This window comes from Ostrea edulis, chromosome 9, assembly GCF_947568905.1.
Source record: "Ostrea edulis chromosome 9, xbOstEdul1.1, whole genome shotgun sequence".
Taxonomy (NCBI): Eukaryota; Metazoa; Mollusca; class Bivalvia; order Ostreida; family Ostreidae; genus Ostrea; species Ostrea edulis.
Genome location: NC_079172.1, coordinates 16,414,347 through 16,435,327, shown reverse-complemented (window position 1 = coordinate 16,435,327; position 20,981 = coordinate 16,414,347).

Here is a 20,981-nt window from a genome sequence, read left to right as displayed (position 1 = left end):
TGAGATTTATATGAAAGATTCCTGATATAGTGCAGATTCTAAATTGTTAAAATCATGGCCCCCGGGGGTTGGATGGAGCCACAATAGGGGGTCAAAGTTTTACATACAAATATATAGGAAAAATCTTCTTCCCAAGAACCACTGAGCCAGAAAAGCTGAGATTTATATGAAAGCTTCCTGATATAGTACAGATTCTAAATTGTTAAAATCATGGCACCCAGAGATCGGATGGGGCCACAATAGGGGGTCAAAGTTTTTTGTTTGTTGTTTTTTTCTTCGTTTTTGTTGTTGTTGATACAGTGCAGATTCAAGTTTGTTAAAATCATAGACCCCAGGGATTGGATGGGGCCTCAAGGGAGGCATCAAAGTTTTACATACAAATTTATAGGAAAAATCTTTTAAAATCTTCTCAAGAACCACTGAGCCAGAAAAGCTGAGATTTATATGAAAGCTTCCTGATATAGTGCAGATTCTAAATTGTTAAGATCATGGCCCCCGGGGGTCGGATGGAGCCACAATAGGGGGTCAAAGTTTTACATACAAATATATAGGAAAAATCTTCTTCCCAGAACCACTAAGCCAGAAAAGCTGAGATTTATATGAAAGCTTTCTGATATAGTGCAGATTCAGGTTTGTTAAAATCATGGCCCCCTGGGGTAGGATGGAACCATTGGGCCAAAGAAGTTCACATTTACTTGAAAGCTTTCTGACATAGTGTAGATTCAAGTTTGCAAAAACCATGGCCTCCAGGGGTAGGTTTGGGGCCATAATAGGGACTACGGTTTTACATGCAAATAGATATGGAAAATCTTCTGATATGGACCAAGGTGACTCAGGTGAGCGATGTGGCCCATGGGCCTCTTGTTTGGGGTCGTTTTCTTGAGAGTGTGTGTGTGTGTTATAAATGTGATGTGATACATATATTATAACAAATATTCATTTTCATCATAACTTCCAATATTTGCAAGTTACGACTTAAAGAAAGGGAATTTATTCCGAGATCACTGTAGTTCCGTTTGTTTACACTAACACGTTCCTGTGTGCACAAGATATTTAAACCGTAATGTGGTTGACGAAAAGCTAAACAAATACTACAGGAAAAAGGGCACAAATGCACAGCATGTAATAAGTAAAAATAGGTCAAGGGAGGAAAAGAACTGTTATACAGTTTGACTTCTCAAAAGTAAATATAAAAACTCACGTAGCAACTGTCATATGGTATTTAGGCAAAACTAAACACTCGAATTATCAACCAAAGGCAACTGAACTGATGAAATCTATTAAAGGTGCTGCAGTTATGTCAGACAAAGATAGTGAGTTAAGTAATGCCATATGTAAAAGGGTTGTTGTGTAATATGAATGCACCTATGAAAATATTGTACTATTAATCATTCCAAATAAGAAAATGGTTTATTGATTAAAGAATGACTCATATAAATGTCAGTAATGCTAAACTGCGGCAGTTATTTGTCTTGGTTAAAGAAACATACAAAACTTCGGCCTTATATTTAAATATAACACTTCAGTCTATTATTGGAAACCGGTGTTTTCCATTTAGATTTCTGAGTCGGCCGTTTCGTCAGCAAATGCGCTATACCTCTTTCCCCATAGATGAATTTATTTTGAATCGGACTGATGAATAACGTCACCATATTTTATTCCTATATGAAGAATATTCTGGAAAAGTTTTCATTTTTAGTATGCACTCTTAAAACGTTTTTAGCTCGCTCAAGTGAGCTTTTCTGAACACATCTTGTCCGTCGTCTGCCCGTCTGTAACCATTCCATATTTTCGACTTTTTCTCCAGAATCACGGGGCCAATTTCAACCAAACTTGGCACAAATCTACCTGGGATAAAGGAGATTCAAAGTTGTTTAAATGAAGGGTCATGCCCCTCTACAAGTAGAGATAATAGTGAACATGCGTTTACGACTTTTAAAAATCTTCTTCAAAACCACAGGGCTAATTTTAACCAAACTTGACACAAAGTATTCTTAAATTAAACATGTTTAAATGAAGGGTCATAGGCCTCTACAAGGGAAAATGATAATCATATAAGGAATTTTTAGTTGTTACCTTGTAATTTTTTTCTGAATCAAAGTATTGGTGTATTGATAGTTTTGCCCAAGATTGTTTATTGCTAGGAACTGCTGCTCAGGTTAGCAATGTGGCCCATGGGCCTCTTGTTACTTTTTAAATCTTTTATTAACATTTTCAAAAATTGTGTGATCAAATCATTCAAGTGTTAAAACTGCAGTCCTATACTTACATTCATGTGTGTTTCTCTCTGATTTGTGGATTTTTTTGGGTTAATATTCTTTTACCAAAAATGAAAATGCGACTATTCTTGAATGTTTCAAACTCATTTCTAGAATGCAATTGGGATATTTATCTAAAAGTGAACATAAGAGATTTACTAATTTTCCTTGTGATTTGTCCCCTTCTAAACTGTTAAAATATCTTGCTACTTGAGGAGCCGTTTTCTAAATATAAATTACGTAACGGTTGTCCGATACAGTTTAAAATCTTAAATGAACTCATTATAACATCTTATGAATACCATTTATAATAAACATGTTTAGGTCATCTGGGTCGCTCGGATGAACCATTGCTAATGGTCTGCGTCAATCATCGTCTGTCCTGCGTTGACAACTTCTCAAAAACTACTGGGCCAATTTTACCCAGGTTGATATGTAGCATGTGTAGGAGAAGGGAACCAGAAATTGTAAATATCCCAAGGGGCCTTAATGTTGGGGTAAAAAGTGTAAAATTGATGCAATTCTTTAAAAATGTCTACTCCTAGGCATATAGCAGACTAACTGAATATATAGTATTGATGAACCAGAAAATCTCTACCACAATTGTAAATTTCATGACCCCGGGGACAGGGGTTCCTGTGTTAGGGCGTGGCCATATTGGTCATATAGCGAAAATGCTTTATTCCTTCCAAAACTGTAAATTTCATTATGTAGCGGCTGTATAGAAATGCCTGGTTTGGGGGGGGGGGGGGGGGGGGGGGGGGGAGGGGCTAAAATGCTTGTATAGTTAGAATTATACTTTTAATATTTATAAATTCAAGACTTTTATTTATTCTGAAGGAAATTAAACACATATATAAAAAGACCACACAAGTTATCTAACAAAATTGTTTATTCTGTAAACCAGGTTGCAGGGTTTCAGAATAGGGGAGGGTAAAATGTTTATGATTCTTAAAATCTTATATTTAATTCTTTTTATGTTACATGAAAACTAAATAAACGAAAAGATGAGGCGATCGAGATGCTGCCTACCCGAGTAATAATTTGGGGAAATACTTTGCTGAAGGGGAGGGTGTGTGTGTGTCTGAAATTACGTCTATCAATCAGCCAATTAAAAATTAAGATATCATTTTTTAATGTTATTGAGATATGACATGAATTTGGTCACGTGAACCAATCCTATAACGCCCGAAAGGGCGTTATAATAGATTGAACACTGAATGCTTTTGTAAAGAGGTTATATAACCAGGGGCGGATCCAGGGATTTCGGTTAGAGGGGGCGCAACTTTATGAGGTTGGGGACCAGGATTTTACAGATTTTATAGGGCTTGAAATGTCTCCTACATGTACAGTGTATGTAGTCATTTTTACTATTTTCTGTCACTTTTAATGAGGTGAAATTAATAAAACGACGCAAAATGTAGGGGTTTTTGAAAAAATGTAAGTTCTCCCAATAAAAGTAATTCAATATATCAAAAGATTTTGACATCTACTTCTCCGAGAGTGGAAGAAATTATTGCATGCTTCTTTTACCGTTTACATTTTTCTATTCAAAGAGCACAATTTACCTTAAATTTGAAAATTTAAGGGGCGCGCGCGCCGGCTGCGCCCCCCTCTAAATCCGCCACTGAATTAACGCAGGCTACCAAGTCTTTCAATTCAGACTATCAGCAGTATACATTTACTACGCAGTATCAATATTTCTTGTACAAAGCCCGACTGACTTTCCATAATCTCTTTTCTAAAATCCGAACCAAAAACGTGAGGGATGAACCCTGTTCTGGGTGCAGATCTGCTATACAGTTGCCTTTCCCCCATGGCTACTTTACAGCCATTTTTCGGGGGGGGGGGGGGGGGGGCGCTACTATAAGAGAAAGGCTATTATACATGTACAACAATGGTTTGGTTTCAAAACAAAACAAAATGTTTCGAAACTTTCTCACGGACTCCAAAAGTCGGTCTTGCGCTGTGCAGTAAACCTTAGGCCTACGATCTTGCTATGTGCAGTAAACCTTAGTAGACCTACGTATGTAACCTACACATACCTCCTGTTATCAAGGCCCGTTGCAAATGCCACCTTGTGTTTTCAAAGATTAAAAATACACGATCCGCTTATGCGAAGAACCAAGATGGCGGTTTTCTCGGTTGACTCTAAATTCGCTAGTCTGTTGCTAAGCAGTCTGATTAAAACCAGCCCCCTTCTCCTGACGACGAAAGGAGAAGGGGGCGGGTTTTAATCAGACTGGTTGCTAAGTGAATCCTTGCGCGGTGCAAGTTATTTTTATTTCTACTTTTTGTACGAAAGGTGGAGATAACGAACAGTGACGAATCTCATAACTCCCATAAGCAATACAAAACAGAGAGTTTCACAAACACGGACCCCTGGACATACCAGAGGTGGGACCAGGTGCCTAGGAGGAGTAAGCATCCTCTGTCGACCGGTCACACCCGCCGTGAGCCCTATATCTTGATCAGGTAAACGGAGTTATCCGTAGTCAAACTCAGTGTGCCAAGAACGGCCTAACAATTGGTATGAAACACGTCAGTCAGCAATTGACCCAATGGTTGTATTGGCAAACTAGTTGGTTATAACAACAATAGAATTTGCGAAATGTTGACTTTAAACGAGACTGTTGGAACCCCTGTACCATCAACTTGTTTGTTAGTAGCCTGCTTCAATTTAAAAACTGACCATACGCAGAACAAGCTCTTGCGTGTCGAATCAGTTGAGAGATATAAATACCACATGCAGCTGATAATGGAATATTGCTACATAAAATATCTGAAATTGACGACGGAGAAGCTGAAATCATCCCGTTTGTCATAAAGTTGAGTTGTTAAGTTTGCCGTTAAAGGGAATGATTCACAATTAATTTTCCCCAATATTTTCTTTTTAACTTTTAATGAACAAAATCTATTGTTTAATGTGTTTAAAAGAGTTCACATAAAAATTAAGGTTATACATTATCACAGAAGCTCGTTTTAAAGAGTTTATCATTTGTTTTGTAAACAAAGATTGCGGTATGTTATTGTTTACGAAATTTTCAAAATAAATGGATATCAATCTAAGTTTATCATATCTTTCACATTTCAAGCATTTTGGGGGTAAGATGTGTCATCTAAAGTTAAAATTCTTGACTATGCAAAATTAAGATGCTTTATATTACAAAATCAATATTTCACTTGTCTGTTTCTATACATAAAAAGACTCGAGTCTTTGTTTACATAACAAAGATTCAAGGCTAAAATATTGCTTTTATTCTTGCATTCAGAAGGTCAAAAGTTTGGCTGTCAACATTAAATGAGTTATTTTTTTAATGTTTACCATCAAAAATAAAAAATATTTTTATCAAATATCGTAAACCAGTCCCTTTCAATAAAATATCTAAGTATGAAGTAGAAGTGGACGACTCTATGGTGTCTTTTATTTCGAGTTCACTGGGATATATCTAATCCACATATGAATGAAAATTATTATTGTTAATAGATAATACGTCGTCGATGTATCTAAATATCGAATTAAAGGCCAGAGCAAGATATTTTTTCTTCTCAAGGAGTAGTTTTTTTTTAATAGAGTCTGCTTCATAGGAGTATAAAAACAGGCCAGCTATGAAAGAAGCACTATTCGTGTCAATTGGGGATTCCAACAGACAGTTGGAGGACCTGATTCCCAAATACCACAAAGATATTGTCATCGAGGAACTCCAGCATATTTTTTATTTCCACTTCAGAGTACTTAATTGTGGGTGGAATCAGAGTGGCGTTTAACAAAGTATTTTTGGTTGACTGATAACTAAATACGAATTTGCGTTTTCCAATTTTGTTGAAGAATGTAAAACTTATACGGTACCAATTTTGATGCACCAGATGCGCATTTCGACAAATAATGTCTCTTCAGTGATGCTCAACCGAAATGTTTGAAATCCGAAATAACTATGAAGTTTTAGAGCTAAATATAGCCAAAACCAGCGTGCCAAAAATGTGGAGCCAAATTCGTCCAAGGATAAGAGCTATGCATGAGGGAGATAATCCTTAATATTGAAATGAATTTCTAAATTTTATAACAGCAATTAAATATACATCCGTATTTTCAAGCTAGTAACGAAGTACTTAGCTACTGGGCTGTAGAGACCCTCGGGGACTAACAGTCCACCAGCAGAGGCCTCGACCCAGGGGTCATAATGTAAAACTTATACGGTACCAATTTTGATGCAGCAACTGTCTATGATTAATTTATCGTGAGGAATGGTCATGTAACGTGTTGAAACGTCACATACGTTTTAATGTTGTTGATTTGAGAAAAGTTTTGCGAGTTCAAGTTTTTTAGAATCAACATTTGATTTAAATATATAAATGAAGACTTTCAGTGTAATTTTGTCTTTTTATATGAAATTATTAGGAATAAAGCTAATTTTAACCTATGTTATGCGATATAATGTAAGTTGATGCTGTTTACGTTTCTTATAATTTCGCGATTATAAGAAGCATAATCTACACCAAGTTACATATGTACATTATATCGTATAACATGTCAAAATTAGCTTTATACCTGATATACATGTATCTACTTTTGTGTGATATATATATATATATATATATATATATAAATCCAAAATATAAGTAAATATCCACACAAGTAATAGTATAATACACTCTTTAATTCCAATGTTATTTATTACAATTTTTTTTATTGGACAAAAATAAAAGTTTACACATCAATAAATCTGAAAACGCGATGTATTCATACACGCCTGAAAACAAATAACATAGTGAGGGGAAACTATTCAAATTTTTTGCAATTGTTAGTAAAGTGAATGAATTGGAATTATAAGAATCAAACATTCTTTTTGAAGAATTTATCGATGTGTAAACTCCGGACATTTTACTCACAAACTTAACATAAAAGTGCTTCGCACTCTCATTCAGTTTGTGAGTACAATGTCCGGAGTTTACACATCGATAAATTCTTCAAAAAGAACGTTTAATCCTATAATAAAGAAAAAAAATTCTTTATTATATATATATATATATATATATAAAGAAAAATTAGAACGCCGAAAATAACTATATATACAGGTGTATACGTAATTAATATTGATAACCACACAATGAATACATACACATACTCTGGGCAGTCAACACGCGGCCTTGCATTTCAATTGAGAAATAATCAGGATACCCGCTTCTGGTAGGGAGCGGTTCTCCCTGCAATTCGCCCTATCCTAATTTGGACATCCAATTTCACTAACCCCTACCATTATTAGAAGAAATGTCCCAAATCGGAAAAAGAAAGACCTTTCCCGATGATTATCCGATAAAAACTTAATAATGATCAACCCTAAAACTCGTTAATCATTGTTAAAGATGTCATATACAAACGAGCATTAGAACATTACACAGATCAAATTAATTCTACGATGAACATCTATAACTTTTACTCTAAAATCAATAAATCACAACACAGAATGTCACAGTCACACAGCAGATCAAACGAGATCCACGAACAGGAAAGTCGCATAAAGTCACACGGACTGTCACAAACACGTCATTTTGGACATGGCACACCACACGAAAGGCCATCACAATTTCAAGGTCAGCTGATGAATCGCCACAAGGAAAGTCCCCGCCTGCCAACGGCTGGGTTGTTGCAGGCTAAGCCATCCTTCACGGTATTTCGGGACCCTGCGAGCATGGAGGAGTTAATACCCCTCATATAACTCATTTATTTTCTTTCGTATCCCCTTGCAATGACTAAACCTGGGTTGTCCCTGGCTCACTATCACTTGAACCTGGTCCGCACAGCCATCACTCCACGACTAATGGGAACTCACTAAGCCACTTGCAGCAAACCTATCCCGTTCACTATCTCGCGGTTTGTCAGGGGAAAGTCTCTTAGTCTGAGAAGGAACACTCCTATCCCACCAACCATCAGAGATCCTGATCGAGCCGAACAGAAACACAACCCCTGCATGCACGGGGTCATTCCCCTCGGACTACCACACAGCACACCCACGATCTGACCAGCATGTAGTGGTGCATTTGTCAGGTGCCTTGGGGACAGACCCCCTAGGGAACTGAAATGTGACTGATGACCAGGGTATCTAAAACAGAAGACAATGCTCAAAGCCAGTTAGCAACAATCTGTACAACTACAATTAAAGCCTGTATGATTTTAATCTTGGATAGAATGTCCACACAGACCTCTCCACCAACACCAGCGCAAGCATAGATCTCCGCCCGGCACTCAGACGCACCAACATGACAGTCGAAAGCATCCCCATCCCCATACTTCTGTTCTACATCCGAGAACTGGTTATCCACTAGATGCCAGACCGGAGTCCGTGCGACCTCTGTCCTGCTGTCCCACATAACTGGTTATCCACTAGATGCCAGACCGGAGTCCGTGCGACCTCTGTCCTGCTGGTTTGATCATTCAAACACCCTGCGCCAAGAAACATGCAATATCCATAATCTCAGACCGTGTCCCTACCAGACACCCTGATACCAAACCACCTGTCTCGACATCAGCGACCAAATGGCCTTTCTCTGGTACAGACTGCTCACCACCAGCAGCACCCACAATATTAACAGTCCAATCCTTCAAACATTTTGGGAAAATCAGTATCCATAATACAGCATGCCTAAACAGGTATGTCAACACAAAAACCCAGAGTTACCCGGAAAGACATTTTTGAGATTTTGCAAGTGTTTGTCCGCATTTCGTACAAAAACAGAACATAGAATCATGGAAACTAATAAATTGGTTTTACACATAAACAATTGGTTATGAAGGTCATAGTAAAAAAAAAGGGGGGGGGGGCTGATTCTGTAAACAGAGAATTCAAAAAATGTTTTAAAATGGTCGAAGTACCACTATTAGAGACATGGCCAGACTAGTAGATCTAGATGAAGCTAAAAAACCTAGAAAGGGTTTAGCCCGTATTCATGCTGGTGAAGTCGATCAGTAGGTCTGTTGATACCATGCTGTTCGAATGACTTCAACCTGTGCATCCAGAATATATCTATATGAATTTTGCTGGCATCTTTCATTTCATGAATTCCTAACGGATTTTATGTGTTTTATGACCCGTGGAGAAGTCACATAGCTAAAAAATATAAGCAGACCCTGTGTTGACGTCAGAACAGTAGTAATGTATGAAAATACAGATATTTCTGGCAGGAAACCGTCAATAACTTGTAAAATCCAAACGGATCCAGTTAAACTGTAAAGTTTAAATGCTATTAACACCTCTGAAGCATCTTTCTTTGATTTTCGGATACCTTTATTAGATTTAAATTGGGGTATTACATGAATAAACAAAATAGTATTCACTAGGCATGTTAAGGAGAGTGGGGAAATGAAGGTAACTATGTTGGAAATCTTGTTGTCTACGAAGCAAACTATTTTACCATAACCGACTTCTCCAGAAACTAAATAGACGACTGTTATGTTTATACCAACAATGAGGAGAGGAGTTACATAAGAAAATGACAAGTAACGAATGAAGGACCTCGGATTGTGATAAGTGTTTTTCACGAATTTCCCTCTAAATGTTTGCCAAAAGGACAGACAACAAACGAAAAAGGAACAACACATACTTAGCCAAAAGTAATGCAGTAGAATTCCACTCAATATACATCCTAACATCCCTGTTTCGAAAGCATTTGCAATAGTGTATGTAATTTGCATGAAAATGAGAGAAAACAAGCAGCTCATTGTATTAAGCCCAGGTCGTGTTCGCAGACCTGGTATTAAACTATAAACAACAAAGAGAATAACCATGGCGACTGTGCTGATTATGTTCAGAGACAGAGTAAGGATTTCTAATCGTCCGGCCAACACGGACTCTGATATAACCGCAAGAGGGGTAGAAGCGGCGCAAACACTAAAAAAGTTATTGAAATCCAGAACATACTCTCCCACATGAAATATTTCCTGTGTGTCACGTACAACAATACCATTGATTTGTTCGTCTACAATGATGTTTGTCAGTGGTATCTTCCTATGTCGACAAAGTAGGATATTTTGAACGTGAAGAACATGAAAACTTCTATCGTAAAGATTCCATTTGATATCCTGGATAAATGAGGAATATTCTTGTGGCAGTACTGTCATCTCCGTCGAAGTGATCGTTTCCGACATATTTACAAACCAAAGACCTCTTACCTCAAAACTGATTGAGCGATTCCCAGTTATTTCTTCTGTAACGTATAAAAACTGAGGGAACCCCAGAAGCCGTCTCTCGACCGTGTCCCTGTCGAAGTAGTCAGAGTACGTCACATGGATATGCAAAACCACTTGGAGTATGAAATGATAAAACCCAAACTTATATTTTATGGTTACTGGCAGTTTTGGTATGAAGTAAAATTGTTTTAAATAGCAGCCCATTGACCTGGTTGTTCTATGTAAATATGCCCTCAGTGAATCTTTGATTTCATGGAGCATGTGTTTTGAATCATTGGATGTTGAGGCTGCTCTAACGGAACTAAGTAAGTGCAAACTGTAAGTAATACCCTTTTGACGTGGTAAAAGCAATTTGCAACTATTTCTTACATAGACTCGACCAGGAAAACAGTCGTACTCGCTGTTCTGTAAAATATGAAAATATAAACTTAGTCCAATATGCATTTCTATCACCAAACCACGTGGGTTGGTTTCCTGCTGTACACAATGTGACTGATACTATTGAGATTATTTGAATTATGAATCATCCTATATACTAACAGCTGTAATAATTCAAACGTTACACAAATTGAGTTAGGAATAATCCATTCAACACTGTAACACACGGAAGAAAAATATTGATATTTGGGAAATTTCGATAACTTTTAGTATAAGATATGAATGATAAATCGTCACTTACTTTTTCTGCTCCAATGACTACAGCAGGAAGCGCGTTGCTCGGAAGGAATAGATCCCTTATCAGATGACTGGAAAAGTGCACGGTATTCCCAAATTCTGGATCACAGACATTTTTGGAAACAAGTTCTTTATGACTGCTACCTCGGACACAATATGAACAAAATATATTTCTGTATGGGTAGAAATACGGATGGCTCGCCAAATTTGGTAGAGAGTGGCATGCATTTTCAAACTGTTCGTGCTTTTGAATTAATTCGTTACACTTCATATAGTTTTCCTTCTCATCATGTGGTTCTCCTGTCATTTGAAAAAGTCCTATCCGGTTACAAAGTTCACAAAATTCATTTTTGTACTGATGTACTGGACCAAACGAATGACTGTTCATTTTCTCACATGCCCATCGAAGGCTATCATGCGTCAAATTGTTGTCACATGTTTTTACAGCATTGGTTGAATATGCATCGCTAAGAACAGCATTGGATGTATCTAAAACAACCTCACAATTCTGCTTTTTAGCTTCTTGAAGTATTTCCTGCAGGTTGATTTTATAAATGAAATGCAACTGGTCTTTACATAATATATTAAAATCCATTATATCATAACCATCGTGAAGAATTACCTCATTTTCGTTTTCCACTTTCTTATTGCAAAGGAAACAGAATATATTCTTGTAACTTACACCTGCTTCGATGACGGGTATGTCATACAAATATGATTGCCCTTCGCACAAATATTTTATCGTGATAAAAAGTAATGTGTCTGAACTGTCTTTTCTATTTTGAAAACAAGTAGAGACTGCTAGAAATTTTAGTTCCTCAACATTTAACGACGGATGTGTTGAAGAAAGTTTAATTCTATCTAAACTCTGAAGTTGATGTTGGATAGCCGTGTCAATGCAACAAGTGCATTTTCCACGAAACAGACACGAATACGAGCAATCACAATTTTTGATGCTGACGTTTTGGACCACTTGTGGTAGTGCACTCAGGTCACATAAGCGCCACGGGTATATTCCTGAAGAAATGGCTATAATGTTTGCAAAATGAGCTGTAAAGTTGTCATGAAATAAATTGTTGTCGACACCATTGCGCATAGTGTGTAGATTTTTTATATTGGTATATTTAATTGTTTTTAGTAATGCATGATTATTGAAGGAGATATTTGTAAACTTTATTCCAAATAATTCATTTTGCCCTCGCTGCCAATTTTCGTGTACAAACGACGAAAAATCTTCAAAAACGTACAATATAATTCCATTGTATGGACTCCTGTAAGGTGATTGTAATATTGGAGGATTATCACAAAAAATGCAATATATATTTCTGTACGGTATTGTTAAAGGAGAAACGGGATTTTCTGTGCAAGCGCGGGAAATTGTGAGATTCGTCGATGGGCATTGATTTCGAACTATCTCGGTTGAGAATTTTTCTGACAAACTACAAATATAACAAATTATGTTTCTGTGATATCGGAAAATATTGATAAAGGAAGATGAACACGCGACTTGTAGATCTTCATTCCATGGACAGGTGGGTGTGGGTAAAAGATTGCTATTGTAGAAAGGGTCAACTATGTTATCGATACTCTTTGTTGGGGTGTAAATAACTGTTATTTGAAACCGTTTTGATACAGTTTTTATCATTTCAAATGAATCGACGAAATTTATTATATCCATCTGTTTCTTTCCACCAAATGACAAATCCCAGGCTACTGTGTATTTCGTGTCTTCACCATGACAACGTGCACAGTATTCATTCAGGTAAGAATAATTTGTGACGAGGGAAGTAACAGGACCTTCGTTGTTGCTTTCAGACGGGTATGTACACATGGCTCTGTCGTGGTCGTCTGCAGAAATTGGACACGATGCAACGAGTTCATAAAGAGGAAACTGTAAGTCGTGATCCTCGTCTGAGAGAAACAATTTTGGCGACCTTAGCTCTGCTAATTTACGCTCGAAAAATTTATCTGGGCAACAAGTACGGGTCTGAAAACAAGACTCTTCACAGGAACAAGGGGGACAACGATGAAGTTGTGGATGTGGATTGTAATTTATCATTCCCGGCCATTCCTTACAAACGGTTCGTTCTCCACAAGAACTGATGTAGTGACTCATAAGACGGGTTAAGTTCAGTGCATAAGATATGTCCAACATTGCTATTATGTAGAACATCTTTAACTGAAGCATTTCGTCACGTTCAGAAATGGACACCTCCTTTCAATCCTGAATATAATGGTGACAGAAGTGTACCTCCCTCAGGTCCTGAAAATTGGACATCGTAGAGATGTCAACAGTTTGTCATCTTAAAAGCATATGCCTATGGATATCAAAGGATTTTTAATATCACTATTCACATCTTGAAAAAAAATAAAATTATTCCAATAATTGATGTGAAGAATTCGAATTATTTATATCAAAAATTAAAATTTTGACTACATGTATGTGTATCAAAAATTGTATTTCACAAGGAAGAGATAGCACAAGAATAGATGTTTGTTGATATGGTGAGAAGGTGGTATTCTCTTGTGCTTCGTGCAACGAAATATAATATTTTTTAACAGTTATGAAAAGCGTGTCCATGTCTCGAAAAAAATGTTGCTAGTTTTGTACTTATATATATATATCTATCTATCATATAATATGTCTATTCTGTGATGCTTCGTTTTAGAATTAATTACCATTAACTTTTATCACCTATTCAGGTAAGTGATATCACATAATATTATACTTTCATGTAAATGAGTTGACTCTGATTGGTTGAGAGATATTTCAAAATACTATCACGCTCTAAATGATAAAACTCCGCCATCCAGCGTAACAGAACGTAGTACTCAACGCGGCAATATTACCCTACTGAGCATATAGTTACCATTAACACGTATGTAGTGTCTTATATTGGCAATATTACCTACTGAGCGTAGAGTTACATGTACCATTAACACGTATGTAGTGTCTTATATTTGACAACCGTGATAGTTTATAACAGTCAGTATGATATGATACATGTAACTATCGCATGCAAGCGAGAGGTATCATCGGGAATTTTCATCCCTCGTAAAACCATTTTTAACCTTGGCTTCGCCTAGTTCTTCTCACTTTCGTTTGGTAGGTACATCAGCAGTTTTTCTTTAGCTTGTAAGTTTATCTAGTCAATAACGAGAAAGATAGAGAACTGAAAATTGTTAGGCTTGATAGAGTATGAAGTATTTTAGGCCAACCAAGTTTCAAATGTGATGCGGCACGCCCCACGGTTTTCCACAGACATCAAAAACGTTTTAAATTTTACTTTACGATGTGCCATGAATCTTAATGGTTCAGTGATTCGTATAAATTCTCGATGAGATATGAAACATATAAACAAAACTTTAATTCTTAATTGGTGAAGTAATTATGCTGAAGAACAGGTCAAAATTTAAGCAGATGTACAGCAAGACAACTAAATGAAGCATGCATGAAAGGTGAAGATAACGAACAGTGATCAATCTCATAACTCTTATAAAGGTGAAGATAACGAACAGTGATCAATCTCATAACTCCTATAAAGGTGAAGATAACGAACAGTGATCAATCTCATACCTCCTATAAAGGTGAAGATAGCGAACAGAGATCAATCTCATAGTTGAGAAAACACAGACCCCTGAACACACCAGAGGTGGGAACAAGTACCTAGGAGGAGTAAGTATCCCCTGTGGAACGGTCACACTCGCCGTGAGCCCTATATCCTGATCAGGGAAACGGAGTTATCCGTAGTCCAAATCAGCGGGCCAAGAACAGTCTAACAATTGGTAACAAACTATATTTACTTTGAATAACAAATCGTTGATATTTCAAATAGTAGTAGTCAATGTTTTTTTTAATTATTTTTCTTTACAAAGATAATACTGTAGCAAAATGAATATTAATGAATGCAACATTACTGTTTTTTTTAATTTGCATTTTGAATGGTTAATACAGTCATTTGACGTAAGTTTAAAAGGATAATACAAAGAAAACCGCTGCATTTGAAATATTTTATAAAGCACTAAAATTGCGATTAACTCTTAAACGTAACTGTCTATAGTGAAAGGATATTCTTAATATAAAGCACAGAAAAAAATCACTATATATGGATACCCACTTCCGCTCCTACCCGGGTTTGAGCACATGACCCGCGGAACCAAATCTAATAGATTATAAAGAAATATATATTCAAATTTACAAATTGAGAAACTATATTATTTAGTTTACCTTTCAATATCTCTCGGCACCTAGAATATACGACGCCATGCTTACAACTTTCTTAGACATCAGGTATGTATGTCCACATCCTTATATATATATATATATATATATATATATATATATATATATATACATATATATATATATATATATATATACACCTTCGTGAAATAAATCCTAATCATATTTCCTTTAATCTGCTTAGTGCCACTAAAATAATGAAATCAGATCCCAGATATGAAGTATTATCTCGTCATAAATGCTTATTGTAAACACGTTATATCTTTAAAACAATATTTCAACAATACATTATTAAACAATACGGCAATGTCATCACTTTACAACTTGAAATGAAATCCAGAGGTCAAAAATTCTTTTAAATCACAAGGATATACATGTATAAGAGGAGAATTAAAATATCGTATTAGTCACACCAAAATAAACGTGCGAACCATCTGGCCTTAGAACTGTGTTTACTAAACCAGAAGTGAGGAGATTATATGAGGAATATTGGTTCCCGCTGATAAAGCTTGTAACAACATCGCCTTGTTTATTACATTTGTATCTTTAATATCATAGTTGGTAATCTAAGTTATACTCCAAGTTCCCTTTTAAAAGACAAAATTCTTCAAAATCACACTTCAGAGTTAAACGCATCTAATATCCTAGGCAATAGGACGAATGGACGTGATTATCGTACTTAATCTGGAAAAACCATACAAAGATACATTGCTGGATCCAGAATATGATTTATTTTCTGAACTGTTTTTGCATTCTTTTGAAGCAGAATTTATTCAAAAGCTTCGAAACGATATAAAATGTCTCTTAAATCTATCTCCAACACCACATTTAGATATACATAGTATCGTCGTTTTATCTGTTAGCAATACTCATTTTTATTCACATGTCTATTCGATATACGAAAGCTGTTCGATATGTAATGTGTATTGTGCGATATCTCAAAAGCATTCGACTCAAATAGTGAAATGAACATTACATCCCTTCAAAGTATTCTCCGCGGTTTGAAATACATAATTTCAATCTCTGAATCCATTTCTGAAATGTGTCACGGTACGTTGATTTAGGTAGACCTCTGAGGCAATGACTGATGACTGAGCCAAGGGCTTGTCGGGACTTGTAACGACGACCAGATAAGAACGTTTTAAGTTTTGGAAAAAGGAAAAAGTCGCATGGGGCTACATCTGGAGAGTATGGTGTGTGTGTGTGTGTTTGGCAAGACGGTAACCTTCTCCGACTTCAAAAATTGCTTCACAAGCTCAGATGTATGTGATGGAGCATTATCATGAAGTAGACGAACATGCCTAAATCCTGACACAGGGCGTCGTTTATGATAACATTTCTTGAGCTTTTTTAGTATGACATCTCGGTAATACCGACCTGTAACACTTTTGCCCTTCGGCACCGAAATTGTACGGCTATACCACCACAAGAGAAGAATATGCAATAAAGAACCTTTTTTGTGCTTATGGTTCTTTTGGCAACTACAGGCCTTCGGTGAGTTCGGTCGTGTTTAGGTAGCCATATGTTGTTTCCAATTTTTCTTACTGGTTCGAAATAGCGAACCCATGTTTCGTCACCAGTAACAATGTTTGCAAATTGTCTTTGATTGAATTTAGAAAACATTTTGAGAAATTGCTTAACAGTTTGTACTCGTTTTTGGTCATCTGTCAATATATGCGGTATCCATCTGGCAGAAATCTTTCGTACTTTCGAAATACACTTCAAAATGAAATGCACCCGCGATAGCAATATGTCATCAGCTTTGACAATAACACGAATCGTGTATATGCCATCATTTTCAATTATTTCCTTGACTTTTGAGACATTTGCCTTGCCTGTTTTTATCACAGATCGGCCAGATTTTGCTGCATCTTTGACAGACTCCGTGCCAGTCAGAAATATCTTTCTCCACCTACGAACTGTCTCATAAGATACCTTATCAGACCCATAAACTTCCCCCAATTCAGTAAAAATCTGCATTACCGAATGACCAAGTTGTGTGCGAACTTCTATATAAGCTCTAACTTCTTAAATATTCTCAACCCGTTTCCCAACCATTTTTACAACAGTGGTCAACGACTGGCTCTATTGAAATGACTATAATTTAAAACTATGTGGAGCTGAAGGCTCGTGTTTATCTCATACGTGTGGTGTATATTGAAAGTGAGATAAAGCATTAGCTTTATCATACGCCCGTTTGATAAAGCACTTCCGGTCCGAACTACTTTTGACACTGTCCCCGCTTGGATGAAATATTTTCTGTGTTTAAATAAAGCGTAAAACTTGTTATTCTGTATTTATCTATAGCAAAATTAAAATGATGTTGCCCCCACTGACATATAATGCAAGTTACCGGCCAATAAAAATGCCAACTAGGTCAATAACTACTCAAAAATGACGACCAGAAAACAAAAATATATGCACACTATTATCATCGACAAGGAATCGACCGCCTACTGGACAAGCATAATCGAAAGTACCTCGACATGCTGCGGTACCAAGTATTCACAAGCAGTCTCTTTTCTCTGGAGCATATTGAATGTAACAAATCTCAACAGCTTTAGTTACTAAGATTTCCTCTCGCCCTCAGATCCAAAGAAACTACGTAAATAAAATCCAAATGCACAAACACTTCTACTTTTCATTGTAAACTGTTGAATATTCAAATAACGCTGTATTAAGATATTACTTTCATTGATCGTTGTTATTTTTTTTTTTATGTTTATTTAAAAAAGACGACGACATTAAACTTTTATCAGAAGGTCAGGCCTACGTCAAAAAATAAATATTCGATCAATAGTTGTTACTTTGTTGGAATGCTAACACCATTATTAATGATAAACTATAATCCCTTCTAAAACAATTTTCAGCCATGGTTTCATTTATAAAAATGCCCTTTTGTACTATATATCAATGGATTATAAGCGCACTATTTTTTCCCGCATAAGAAAGACAGATTAAGCACGACGTCTGAGCCACGGATTCAAAACAAATTCAATCAGCTGTTTCTACCATACTGGGGATCATCTCAAAATTAAGTGAAAAGAAGACGTATGGGATAAGTAGAACATCTATAATTGCGTATTTTGATATTTGGTGTATTCAACTCGTTGATATGGTGTATTTATTCGTTCGGCAAGCCTCTCGAATAAGTACACCATATCATATATTTGATAAACCAAATATCAAAACACGCAATATAGATATCCTCTATTTATACCATTGAAAATTTATTGAATAGAGCTATTCAAGAGTATCATCATCCACGAAATCATGCAAAGCGCTATCGCGCTGTGGTGCAATATACATTACATATCAAACAGCCCTCGTACACTGTACGTGTATCCCAGTGAACTTGAAATAAAACACCCTGCTGAGTCTGTCATATATATTTTAGACGTTAACAGCAAACTAACTTAACATTTCAACTTTATGACAATCTTCAGTTTCTTCATCGGTAACTTCCCATATTTATGTAGCACCATTCCATTATCAGCTGCATGTCGTGTTAATGCTTCTCAACTGATTCGACAAACAAGAGCATACTCTGCGTATGATAAAATGTTAAATCGCGATAGACTACTGTCATATAGGCTAATATTACAGGGGTTTCAACAGTCTCGTTTAAAGTCAACATTTCGGAAATTTTATGGTCGTTATAACGATCTGATTTACCAATACAATCTGTGATTGGGTAAAATGCTGTCTGATATGTTTCATACTGATTGAGCTCATTCTATGCACACTGATTTTGACTACGGATTACTCCGTTTACGTGATCAAGATATAGGGCTAACGTCGGGTGTGATCGGTCTACAGGGGGTGCTCAGCTCATGTCATGACCGTCAGACGTAAACATGGGTAGTAATTGCTTCTTTGCCAAACACTCGGCATTTAGAAGTGAGAATCACGGATCTTTTCGATATTACCTTAAAAACGGAGGTCCCGTGTTGCGGCAGGCGTTGACACGTTAGAGAATTCTCACTGCTAAAAGATGTAAGCGTTAATTACAGGTCTAATTTTGACTACTTATATATTAAGATTTATCTAGCACAGATGTTTGAAAAAAACCTGTCGGTTTATACAAACAAATCAAATACAAATATAATCTGAAAATAGATAAGTTAGCTGGATTTGAAATTTAGACTTAAGTATATTGTCAGTTTATGGTCTTGAGGCCAGGTGACGTCTCAATATGAGTGAAAAACTCTGGGTGAGACGTAAAACAACCATGTTTACATACAGATTTTGACTACAGATTAAATGTCCAATCGATATATCCCAGTGAACTCGAAATAAAAGACACCGCAGAGTCGTCCACTTCTGCTTCATACTTAGATATTTTATTGAAAGTAGACCTTAACGGCAAACTAACAACTCAACTGTATGATAAACGGGATGATTGCAGCTTCTCCGTCGTCAACTTCCCATATTTATATAGCAATATTACAATTATGGTGTTTATATCTCTCAACTGATTCGGTACGCAAGAGCTTGTTTTGCTTATGGTCAGTTTTTAAATCGAAGCAGGCTACTAACAAACAAATTGATGATACAGGGGTTCCAACAGTCTCGTTTAAAATCAGCATTTAGCAAATTCTATTGTCGTTATAACAATTAGTTTGCCAATACAACCTAAAATTGGGTGAAATGCTGTCTGACGTGTTTCATACCGATTGTTGGACCGATCTTGGCACACTGATTTTGACTACGGATAAGTCTGTATACCTGATTAAGATATAGGACTCACGGCGAGTGTGACCGGTCGACAGGGAATGCTTACTCCTCCTAGGCACCTGATCCCACTTCTGGTAAATCCAGGGGTCCGTGTTTGCCCAACTCTCTATTTTGTATTGCTTATAGGAGTTATGAGATTGATCACTGTTTGTTATCTTCACCTTTCATAAAAGTTTCGAACCGAGCATAGCAAGCATTAGTCGTACAAATATTTATCATTACATTTAATGCCAAGTATCCCTGTCATTTACTGGAGTTGACTGCTCAAACTGTGGGGCTGATATGTACATGACCCATAATTTCGGGTTTAAGACACCCCCACCCCCCTCCCCCCCCCACCCCCCGTATGAGGATGGCTACCGCTCTTTTTTAAGGCGGTATTGGTCATCACACTTTGACCAGCCTGCATGGTCCACTCTGCTAGCTGTAAGGCGAATGTTGTGCATATATTTTAACAGTTCCTAACCCGTGTCCGGAAGCTTCTCATAATAAATGGATATGTAAATAAAGGCTGTTGTCCTTGTATGAATGTTTGTAATAGATTTCAGCTGCTGTTTTTCAATCCTGATTTGCCCATCCTTGATAACAAGCTCCCCAGTAACATGGAGGTCAGTGCGCAAGTCGCGGGCTTGCTTCAAAAGGACGTGTAAATCAATGCACTGCCCTGCCAAAATTTTAGACTTAATGACTTGAGGTAAATGAAATCCTACAGGGTCAAATATGCTTAACTCAGCATTTGTTTGACTGACCTGAACCTTTTACCAAAACGATAAGCTCCCATCAAATGAACCTGTTAATGTTATACTATTTTCGCCTGACTGATACATAGTAGGATCGTGACCAACATAGTTAATAACATAGTTACCTGCTGACCCAACAGCTC